Below are 7,294 nucleotides of genomic sequence, written 5' to 3' on the forward strand. Positions count from 1 at the left end.
GACCTGTCTGACTGGACCACAACACTTCATCACTCATCATCACCAGTGGGGTAGTGGAAGGTAAACGTTGAGAATATACAGGGCTTTTCTTAATTTACCATGAATGGAGATCAGAGTTGACCGATTACATGTTTACTACATCACATCACTGGCATGTAATCTGGTCCTTAATCTGCTAACTCCTACTGCATGTAATCTGGTCCTTAACCTGCTAACTCCTACTGCATGTAATCTGGTCCTTAACCTGCTAACTCCTACTGCATGTAATCTGGTCCTTAACCTGCTAACTCCTACAGCATGTAATCTGGTCTTTAACCTGCTAACTCCTACTGCATGTAATCTGGTCCTTAACCTGCTAACTCCTACAGCATGTAATCTGGTCCTTAACCTGCTAACTCCTACTGCATGTAATCTGGTCCTTAACCTGCTAACTCCTACAGCATGTAATCTGGTCCTTAACCTGCTAACTCCTACTACATGTAATCTGGTCCTTAACCTGCTAACTCCTACTACATGTAATCTGGTCCTTAACCTGCTAACTCCTACTGCATGTAATCTGGTCCTTAACCTGCTAACTCCTACAGCATGTAATCTGGTCCTTAACCTGCTAACTCCTACTGCATGTAATCTGGTCCTTAACCTGCTAACTCCTACAGCATGTAATCTGGTCTTTAACCTGCTAACTCCTACAGCATGTAATCTGGTCCTTAACCTGCTAACTCCTACTGCATGTAATCTGGTCCTTAACCTGCTAACTCCTACAGCATGTAATCTGGTCTTTAACCTGCTAACTCCTACAGCATGTAATCTGGTCCTTAACCTGCTAACTCCTACTGCATGTAATCTGGTCCTTAACCTGCTAACTCCTACAGCATGTAATCTGGTCTTTAACCTGCTAACTCCTACAGCATGTAATCTGGTCCTTAACCTGCTAACTCCTACTGCATGTAATCTGGTCCTTAACCTGCTAACTCTTACTGCATGTAATCTGGTCCTTAACCTGCTAACTCCTACAGCATGTAATCTGGTCCTTAACCTGCTAACTCCTACTGCATGTAATCTGGTCCTTAACCTGCTAACTCCTACTGCATGTAATCTGGTCCTTAACCTGCTAACTCCTACAGCATGTAATCTGGTCTTTAACCTGCTAACTCCTACAGCATGTAATCTGGTCCTTAACCTGCTAACTCCTACTGCATGTAATCTGGTCCTTAACCTGCTAACTCCTACTGCATGTAATCTGGTCCTTAACCTGCTAACTCCTACATCATGTAATCTGGTCCTTTAACCTGCTAACTCCTACAGCATGTAATCTGGTCCTTTAACCTGCTAACTCCTACTGCATGTAATCTGGTCCTTAACCTGCTAACTCCTACAGCATGTAATCTGGTCCTTAACCTGCTAACTCCTACTACATGTAATCTGGTCCTTAACCTGCTAACTCCTACTGCATGTAATCTGGTCCTTAACCTGCTAACTCCTACAGCATGTAATCTGGTCTTTAACCTGCTAACTCCTACTGCATGTAATCTGGTCCTTAACCTGCTAACTCCTACTACATGTAATCTGGTCCTTAACCTGCTAACTCCTACAGCATGTAATCTGGTCCTTAACCTGCTAACTCCTACTGCATGTAATCTGGTCCTTAACCTGCTAACTCCTACTACATGTAATCTGGTCCTTAACCTGCTAACTCCTACAGCATGTAATCTGGTCCTTAACCTGCTAACTCCTACTACATGTAATCTGGTCCTTAATCTGCTAACTCCTACTGCATGTAATCTGGTCCTTAACCTGCTAACTCCTACATCATGTAATCTGGTCCTTAACCTGCTAACTCCTACAGCATGTAATCTGGTCCTTAACCTGCTAACTCCTACTGCATGTAATCTGGTCCTTAACCTGCTAACTCCTACTGCATGTAATCTGGTCCTTAACCTGCTAACTCCTACATCATGTAATCTGGTCCTTAACCTGCTAACTCCTACTGCATGTAATCTGGTCCTTAACCTGCTAACTCCTAAAGCATCTATTGATATCTGTATTGGGCCAATGTTGCCGTTAGTTATATGTTAACTATATATCTCCTTTAAATCTTAGTCCCCCTTCTCTCTGGGTAGAACCTTTAAATCTTAGTCCACCTTCTCTCTGGGTAGAACCTTTAAATCTGAATCCACCTTCTCTCTGGGTAGAACCTTTAAATCTGAATCCACCTTCTCTCTGGGTAGAACCTTTAAATCTGAATCCACCTTCTCTCTGGGTAGAACCTTTAAATCTGAATCTACCTTCTCTCTGGGTAGAACCTTTAAATCTAAATCCACCTTCTCTCTGGGTAGAACCTTTAAATCTTAGTCCACCTTCTCTCTGGGTAGAACCTTTAAATCTTAGTCCACCTTCTCTCTGGGTAGAACCTTGAAATCTGAATCCACCTTCTCTCTGGGTAGAACCTTTAAATCTGAATCCACCTTCTCTCTGGGTAGAACCTTTAAATCTTAGTCCCCCTTCTCTCTGGGGAGAATCTACCTCTCCTGTTCTATTATAGTCCTAGTCAGAGAGATTCTCAACTAGAATAGCTACATTGTGTCCTTCCTCCACTTCCTGACAGTTCCATTAGGTTTCATAACATCACTGTAGAATGTTCTACGTCAATAGGAGACATACTGTAGACACACATTTACATCATTAATTACTGCATGGAAATCCATCAGGAAAAAGTCAAATATGCTGCACGCACACGCACGCACACACGCACACGCACACACACGCACCGCACGCACACACGCATGCACGCACACCACACACACCACACACAGGCACACATACGCATGCACACACACCACACGCACGCACACCACACACGCACGCACACCACACACACACACACGCACACACACACCACACGCACCACACACACGCACGCACGCACACCACACACACACACACACCACACACATGCACGCACACACACCACACACACCACAAGCACGCACACACACACCACACGCACGCACACACACACACACACACACACACGCATGCACGCATGCACGCACACCACACACACACACCCCCTTATCCTCATAAACCAGATAGGACATGAATAAGTCAGCCCCTGACCAGATGGCTTCTCTCTCAGTCTCAGATAAGACAGAGTCCTAGAAACACTCCACACGCCCTACATGCCCCCTATTCCCTATCTAGAACTCTGGTCAAAAGTAGTGCACTATTCCCTACATAGAGCTCTGGTCAAAAGTAGTGCACTATTCCCTACATAGAGCTCTGGTCAGAAGTAGTGCACTATAAATGGCTCCCTATTCCCTACATAGAGCTCTGGTCAGAAGTAGTGCACTATTCCCTACATAGAGCTCTGGTCAGAAGTAGTGCACTATTCCCTACATAGAGCTCTGGTCTAAAGTAGTGCACTATAAATGCCTCCCTATTCCCTACATAGAGCTCTGGTCAAAAGTAGTGCACTATAAATGGAAAAGGGAGCCATTTGGGACACAATCCATTGAAGGGCAGAGCAGCGTCCAGTATGTAGAAGCTTTATCATTGAGAGAACAGTTAGCTACTCTGTCAGGTCACGACCCAGCCTGAAATACGACGCTTCCTGGCTAATGAGTAGCTGCAGTTTATACAGTAACTTCGGAAGTATTCAGACCCCTTGACCTTTCCACATTTTGTTACGTTACAGCCCAATTACAAAACTGGTTAAATTGTTTTTTCCCGATCCTTTATCTACGTACAATACACCACAATGACAAAGCAAAAACAGGTCAACTTTGTTTTGCTAATTTATTACAAATTAAAAAATGTAATGTCATATTTACAGACCCTTTTCCCAGTACTTTGTTAATGCACCTTTGGCAGCGATTACAACCTTGTGTCTTCTTGGGTATGATGCTACAAGCTTGGCACACCTGTATTTGGGGAGTTTCTCCCAATCTTTTCTGCAGATCCTCTCAACCTCTGTCAGGTTGGATGGGGAGGGTCGCTGTACAGCTATTTTCAGGTCTCTCCAGAGATGCTCGATCGGGTTCAAGTCCAGGCTCTGGCTGGGCCACTTATGGACATTCAGAGACTTGTCCCGAAGCCACTCCTGCATTGTCTTGGCTGTGTGCTTAGGGTCGTTGTCCTGTTGGAAGGTGAACCTTCGCCCCAGTCTGAGGTCCTGAACACTCTGGAGCAGGTTTTCATCAAGGATCTCTCTGTATTTTGCTTCGTTCATCTTTGTCTCGATCCTGACGAGTCTCCCAGTCCCTGCCGCTGAAAAACATCCCCACAGCATGATGCTGCCACCACCATGCTTCACCGTAGGGATGATGCCAGGTTTCCTCCAGACGTGATGCTTGGCATTCAGGCCAAAGAGTTCAATCTTGGTTTCATCAGACCAGAGAATCTTGTTTCTCATGGTCTGAAAGTCCTTTAGGTGCCTTTTGGCAAACTCCAAGCTGGCTGTCATGTGCCTTTTACTGAGGAGTGGCTTCCGTCTGACAACTCTACCATAAAGGCCTGATTGGTGGAGTGCTGCAGAGATGGTTGTCCTTCTGGAAGGTTCTCCCATCTCCACAGAGGAGGACCATCAGGTTCTTGGTCACCTCCCTGACCAAGGCCCTTCTCCTCCGATTGCTCAGTTTGGCAGGACAGCCAGCTTGGTGGTTCCAAACTTCTTCCATTTAGGAATGATCAAGGCAATTGTGATCTTGGGGAGCTTCAATGCTGCAGAAATGTTTTGGTACCCTTCCCCAGATCTGTGCCTCGACACAATCCTGTCTCGGAGCTCTACGGACAATTCCTTCGACCTCATGGCTTGGTTTTTGCTCTGACATGCACTGTCAACTGTGGGACCTTATAGGAATAGAGGAGATGTCTGTGCTAACCAATAGGAATAGAGGAGATGTGTGTACTAACCAATAGGAATAGAGGAGATCTGTGTGTACTAACCAATAGGAATAGAGGAGATCTGTGTGTACTAACCAATAGGGATGGAGGAGATCTGTGTGTACTAACCAATAGGGATGGAGGAGATCTGTGTGTACTTACCAATAGGGATGGAGATCTGTGTGCACTAACCAATAGGAATGGAGGAGATCTGTGTGTACTAACCAATATGGATGGAGGAGATCTGTGTGTACTGACCAATAAGGATGGAGGAGATGTGTGTACTGACCAATAGGAACAATTCCTTCGACCTCATGGCTTGGTTTTTGCTCTGACATGCACTGTCAACTGTGGGACCTTATATAGACAGTTGTATGCCTTTCCAAATCATGTCTAATCAATTGAATTTAGCACAGGTGGACTCCAATCAAGTTGTAGAAACATCTCAAGGATGATCAATGGAAACAGGATGCACCTGAGCTCAATTTCAAGTCTCATAGCAAAGGGTCTGAATACTTATGTAAATAAGGAATCTGTTTTTCAATTTTTATAAATTTTCCAACGAATCCTGTTGTCATTATGGGGTATTGTGTTTGGATTGTTGAGGATTTTTATTCATTTAATCCATTTTAGAATAAGGCTGTAACGTAACAAAATGTGGAAAAAGTCAAGGGGTCTGAATACTTTACGAATGCACTGTACACACTTTAAAAAAAAAACAATAACTGCCCTATCTGTCCTAGACCTCATCATAACTAAACACATGAGGACCTCATCATAACTAAACACATGAGGACCTCATCATAACAAGGTCATCATTAACTGCTGTCACGTTCGTCATACGAATGAGACCAAGGTATAGCGTGCTATGCGTACATTCCTTCTTTATTTAAAGAATGAAACACTGAACAAACTAACAAAATACTAAACATAGAACAAGATCCCACAAACACCAAAGGAATATGGCTACCTAAATATGATCCCCAATCAGAGACAACGATAAACTGCTGCCTCTGATTGGGAGTCATATCAGGCCACCATAAACATACAAATACCTAGACCTACAAAACTCTAGACATACAAAACCCCTAGACAATACAACACCCCTAGACAATACAACAACCCCTAGACAATACAACACCCCCTAGACAATACAACACCCCCTAGACAATACAACACCCCTAGACAATACAACACTCCTAGACAATACAACACCCCTAGACAATACAACACCCCTAGACAATACAACAACCCCTAGACAATACAACAACCCCTAGACAATACAACACCCCTAGACAATACAACAACCCCTAGACAATACAACACCCCTAGACAATACAACAACCCCTAGACAATACAACACCCCTAGACAATACAAACCACTAGACAATTCAAAACCCCTAGAGAATACAACACCCCTAGACAATACAACACCCCTAGACAATACAACAACCCCTAGACAATACAACACCCCTAGAGAATACAACACCCCTAGACAATACAAACCCCTAGACAATACAACACCCCTAGAGAATACAACACCCCTAGACAATACAACACCCCTAGACAATACAACAACCCCTAGACAATACAAACCACTAGACAATTCAAAACACCTAGACAATACAACACCCCTAGACAATACAACAACACCTAGACAATACAACACCCCTAGACAATAAAAAAACTAGCGTACCCACCCTAGTCACACCCTGAGCTAACCAAAATATAAAGAAAACAGAGACATCTCAGGTCAGGGCGTGCCAACTGCTGTATGTGGCCTAGCCCTAAACCACTAATGTAAACTAAGTCTCTCGCTTCCAGCTGCTCTCTGTGTTGCAATGTCAGGCTAAAAAACACAAGGTCCTCTCAGGTATGTAGCTTCTGGTTTGCAGCGTTCTATAATATAGTAATATAACATAGTAACATAATAATATCAAGATCTTCTAGACACCAACCGATAAGGATGGAGGAGGCTTGTGTGCTAACCAATAGGAATAGAGGAGATGTGTGGGCTAACCAATAGGAATAGAGGAGATATGTGGGCTAACCAATAGGAAGAGAGGAGATCAGTGTCCTCATCAATAGGAATAGAGGAGATCTGGGTACTAACCAATAAGGATGGAGATCTGTGTAAATTAAATAACATTTTGTTGGTAACATACACATGGTTAGCAGATGTTATTGCGAGTGTAGCGAAATGCTTGTGGTGTAGAGAAATGCTTTTACTGACCAATAAGGATGGAGCAGATGTGTGTACTAACCAACAGGGATGGAGGAGATGTGTGTACTGACCAATAAGGATGGAGGAGATGTGTGTACTAACCAATAGGAATAGAGGAGATCTGTGTGTACTAACCAATAGGAATAGAGGAGATCTGTGTACTAACCAATAGGAATAGAGGAGATCTGT

Source organism: Oncorhynchus clarkii, unplaced genomic scaffold (genome assembly GCF_045791955.1).
Source record: "Oncorhynchus clarkii lewisi isolate Uvic-CL-2024 unplaced genomic scaffold, UVic_Ocla_1.0 unplaced_contig_13846_pilon_pilon, whole genome shotgun sequence".
Classification (NCBI taxonomy): domain Eukaryota; kingdom Metazoa; phylum Chordata; class Actinopteri; order Salmoniformes; family Salmonidae; genus Oncorhynchus; species Oncorhynchus clarkii.